Source organism: Hemicordylus capensis, chromosome 7 (assembly GCF_027244095.1).
Source record: "Hemicordylus capensis ecotype Gifberg chromosome 7, rHemCap1.1.pri, whole genome shotgun sequence".
Lineage (NCBI taxonomy): Eukaryota > Metazoa > Chordata > Lepidosauria > Squamata > Cordylidae > Hemicordylus > Hemicordylus capensis.
Window position 1 is genome coordinate 23,641,912 of NC_069663.1, and position 5,085 is coordinate 23,646,996.

Consider the following 5,085-nt stretch of genomic DNA (forward strand, 5'->3'; position numbering starts at 1 on the left):
ACAAGGAGTTTCAGAAACTACCACCTCAGGAAGGGAGCTCCAGGAGCCTGCATTCGTAAATCCTCAGGCAATGGTCCTGCCCTCCTAGTTCTGAGGACTGCTCCTTATGACACTCGGAAGTACAGGCAAATCTCCAGTTGCTGGAGTCCGAGCCCTAGAAAAAGGTCACAGCCCCTTTAAGCCCTAATTGCTCCTACAAAAGGGCCAGAGCTGCAGACATTAATCAGGTGGCAGGCCTATTCAAGCCCTGAGTTGGCTCCAGGTTCTTGCTGGAGTATCAAGCGAACTTCTTGCCTTGTTTCCAGACTATCCATGGTCCTGTTCTGAGCCAGCAACCTGTCTCTAGTCCTGTTTCTCTGCCTTGTTCCCTGCTGGCTGATATCCTGGCCGAACTCTGCACTGGAAACCCAACCGGGCTCCAGCCTTGGAATAGGATATTCAGAGAGCCAAGATTTGGTGTTATAGGCTAGACCTCTCCAGCAGCAGCAGCTGCTGCTCAAGACACCAAGGCCCCTTCCGTTGGCTTGTCAAGAACCAACTGCCACTGGATTCCTTCTCACCAAGAAGTTAGCCTCTTTCATGCTTTATTTAGTTTTATTTCACTGTAGTGCTTTATTTTAGCACTCACTTTATTTTTCTGTGTAAACCACTTGAGAACTTTGTTGAAAAGCGGTAGATAAATAGCAGTACCTGACTGCTGCAGAGGGAGGGATGAGGCCCCCTTCCACTAGCTTGAACGGCCCCCTTCCACCAACTTGGCAAGAATCCGTATGATACAGTTAGTAACTCTAAGTACATGTACATCAAATAATCACACACTTTCCCCCTGTTTATCCTTGCCTCCCATTCCCTCCCCTTCCTCTGTTATGCACAGATGGTGACCCCCAATCCTTGATTTGTTTAACAAAGCAAAGGTACATGGTTTGTCTCAAGATTCCAGCCCCAAAGGAGAGAAGCCTTGCACAGTCCTCTGACCACCAGGCCTCCTAACTAGTGTACTTACCTGCCTCTTAGTCGGATAGTCCAAGTGGTTAGACAGCTGCATCTGGAGAAAGTCGAGGTCAACTTCCTCCTTCCATACTGACCAAGGCGCCTGTGCATGCATGGACTGGTTAAAGGAACCCCTACATTTTGCCCATCCCCATCGAGGGGAAGGGGCCATAACTCAGTGGCCCAGCACCTGTTTTGAATGCAGATGGTCCCAGGTTCAATCCCTGACATCTTCAGGTAGGACGAGAAGAATACAGGTACTCAGGTCAACAATCCTAGGGAGCTGTTGCCAGTCAGTGCAGACAACCTGGGATATTTTTAATTTCTGTGTACTCTGCCATTGCTCTTTGGGGCTGTCTCCTCAAACAAGCTTTGGATATCTCCCAGCAAGGCAGAGGATAGAATTTGAACCCATTACCACAGCTGACAACATTAGGATGGTTTCTATGACTAAGCAAAATTTTCCCCATTTCATAATCTCCCACCTTTTCCTCCACTCATGCATACCCTGGTTAAGTTTCTACTCCCTTTTCACTTTCCACTGTTACTCAAAGTACCAGTTGTATCTGGAAGAGCAAGCAAGAGTTAACAGCAGCACTTGCTCTTTGCAGAAGTGACCACCAGGTGGCTCCACTAAACTATATTTGTCCTGGTTCCTTTCGTAGCCCACCCCCCCCCCCGATGATAAATCACTAATGTATTATCGATAAATCATCTAAAACAATCATCTGAGCATTCCTTGGACTAAAGGAGAACTGTCCCATACATACCTGTCCTGTTGCATTCGCAGTCCTCTGTTGCTCCCAAGTTGACAAAGGAAGAATTTGATTTGAAGTAATCTTATGGATTTAAAATGTGGCTATTGCTTAGTTTTAGAGGTTGTCTGTTAAACGTTCTTCTGTGTCCTTTCTTGTGTGGGTAAGAGCAAGGAGTAAAAGACTACAATGCTCTCCTCTAGGGATACGCACCTTAGATCACACCAAGGGCTGTTTGTGTATTGTTGCCAGAGGCGCTCTCATCCCTGGACTTTGGGGCCACAGCCCCTGGGGACTCCCAAATACTTTTTAGCCTGTCCTGGGTGGTGTGGTCACCCGGTGGAGCACGATGATGCGTAATTTGCTGGGGAGAGGGGGCTTCCAAGGGCCTTTAGGTCCAGGCTCCAAAATTACCTAGGTGCACCTCTGTCTGCTGCTAACTGGAAAAGGCCACCTTGCTCACTGTATTAACTGCAGAAAACATTTCTCTGACCATTTCAACTAGGTCTTGTTTTTTACTCATTCTCCGTTCATCTTTTTCTCTCTGTACCCACAGCGTGTGCTCTCCTGTTTCTCTGCACCATTACAGGACTCTCTCAACTCCTCTCTCTGTTATTTATTATATGTCAATCACTGATACCTTGTTTCCTCTCTACTCCATAGAGCTCTCTTGGCTCTTACTCTTCTTGCGCTATCACAGATCACACCTATATGTCTGTGACCTCTTGCTTTCAGTGTCCCCACCCACAGGTATCTCGGCTTCCTAATGTTTAGCCAACCCCCGCGTTTCCTCTCTGAATGCCATCATGCTCTCTCTGTATCACCACAGATCTCTTTGCATGCCGATTCTGGTTCTTCCCTCCACCCCCCCGGATCTTTCTGCGCCCCATGTGCAAAAGGGCCGCAAACAATAGGTATTTGGAATTCCCCCAGAGAGCTACACATACTCAGGGAGGGGGCTGTAATAGGCCTGTGCCTATTATGGGCCTTACGTTGGGTAGGTCTGTTTTAATCTATTAGGTCAGATGGAAAGGAGCCCAGCAGGTTGAACGGATTTACTAGGGACCGGAACATTGCTTCTGATACCAATGCCCACTACTCATTTGCCAGTCTCTGACCTCTTCCCCTCCAAATCCCACTCTTTCCCATCGAGTGTTGATTGACTTAAGCCCTCTGGGCAGGGACTGTGTTAATTCTGCATTCTGTACAGTGCTAAGTGACACAATGGACACTAAAGATTCTTTAGAGCATAGTCCTAAACATAGGTTAAAATAAAAAGCCTCAAAGGCATTTTCTCAAAGTAGCATATTTTAATTCTGAACAGTAGCTGACCTGTTGCAGAGCTTGCCTTTTAAATGGTTTTGCAAACAAACATTTGCAAAGGAGCTAGGTGTTTTTGCAGTTGTGCGACTTCTCTGGCTTGTAGAGGTGCTGAGTTTCTGCCAGGTGCTTTTGCTTGTTTTCAGCAGTTCAGATTTGGCAAAGTTTCTGTTGTGGGCTGCGCAGCACGTACTTATGCACATATTTATGCACAGAACAACCCTCTGCATATTTACTGGCAAGTAAGTCCTGTTCAGTTTAGTGGTGCTTGTTCCTAAGCCAGTCTGCAATTGAATTGCAATCTACAGTGATTCGCAAAGGAAATTGTGGTCCCTGTCTAGGAAGCTCAGTATTTCCATAGTTTATTCTTTGTGGCTTCTGATCTGCAGGTTGGTTGGTTTACTTCACCCTGCAACATCCTTTTCTTCCCCTTCCCTTTTGTTTAATTCTGTCTGATGCTTAACAGCAATTCAGATTTAAAGTATCAGTTAATTCAAATCTATTCCACTACGCTGTGACCCACTAGCGCCCAACTAGTTGTGACATAGAATAATCTACCTACCTACCTATCTACCTACCTATCTAGATCTCTTGTCCTCTTTTTCTGGGTAAAAACAGGCATGTGGTATCCTGCTTTAATTCAGAGCCATGGTACTGGGGCAGAGTTTAACCCTTCCCCTATAAGACAGTTACAATAGGGTTACCTGTCTTTCCACCACTCCGCTCCGTGGCTAAGTTTCAGGAAGGGGAGATATTTGTAACAGCACAGCAGAGGGAAGGGTTTGGCCTCTCCCCACCCCAGCCCTGTAGCCCCAATTCAAATCAGCCCCTCCAACCTACCCACCAAGCCTGCTTTGAGCCAAAAAAAAAAGGGGGGAGGGGGGTTCAGTTGGGAATGTTCATTGGGAGGTTCAGTTATGGATCTCTCTTCTTGCATCTGTTTTGGTTTTAATACAAGTAATGCTTTACCATTATTTCAGGGTTTCCCCCCCAATGGACCAACATGACTTTGTGAAGTTTTTGCCTAAACTTGTTTATGCACACCTCGTGACATGATAAATTGTCCAACTCTTAAACAGACTAGAACAAAGGTAAAATTGGGCTTCTCCCAATCAGAGATGCTGAATTAGACCAGAGATCCTTAAGTTATACATGCATTCAGTTAAGAGATCAGCATGTAAATAACCAAAGACAAATTATAGAAGTTAACTTTCCCACATCAAGGGGAAATGCACTCGCCTCTCGCAGAATAGACAACCAGCCTGACTTGTGTTGTTTTACTCAAGGGGAGTGTGTTCTCCAGGATCTTGGAGAAGGGGCCAGGTGCTTTGGGGAAGTTCAGACACCAGAATCCACAGCTAACAGGTTCACCAGAGTGGGGAAAGACCTCTCTCTGCCTGAAGCCTTGAAGCATTGCTGCTGGTCAGAATTGGAAAATCCTGGGCTAGATGGACCCATACCTAATGTATGGCAGCTTCATAGGTTGATATACATTGTGTAGATATAGTGCCATCTATGTTAATTTATCAAGTGACTGCAGTTTTGGGATTTGCATGTGTGAATGAGTCATCTAACACCATAGGTTAGAATCTGAATTTTCTCTTAAAATGCAGTGCTTTTCACTGGCATTGGTTCACACACTCAGCAGCTGAGTGAAGCTATGAAAACAATGAAAATTAATATCTTCCTTGCACCCATCCTGTTTGTTGAGTATATTGTTTTATGGTATGCTGTTTTTATTGACTGTTGTTAGCTGCCCCAAGCTGTAGTGTACTGAAGGGATGGGGTATAAATATTTTAAATAAATTAAATTAAAGTTTACATAGTAGGGTTAGGGTAGGCCTGAAACCAATTTTCTCACCTTCCAAATGAGGCAGACAGTAGCATGCCTGCTAAGCAGGTACAGTTACATAAACTCCAGTATAAGGTATACTACATCAGTCAGAAGTATATGACTGATGCAGTATACCTTATACTGGAGTTTATCTAACTGTACCTGCTTAGCAGGCATGCTACTGTC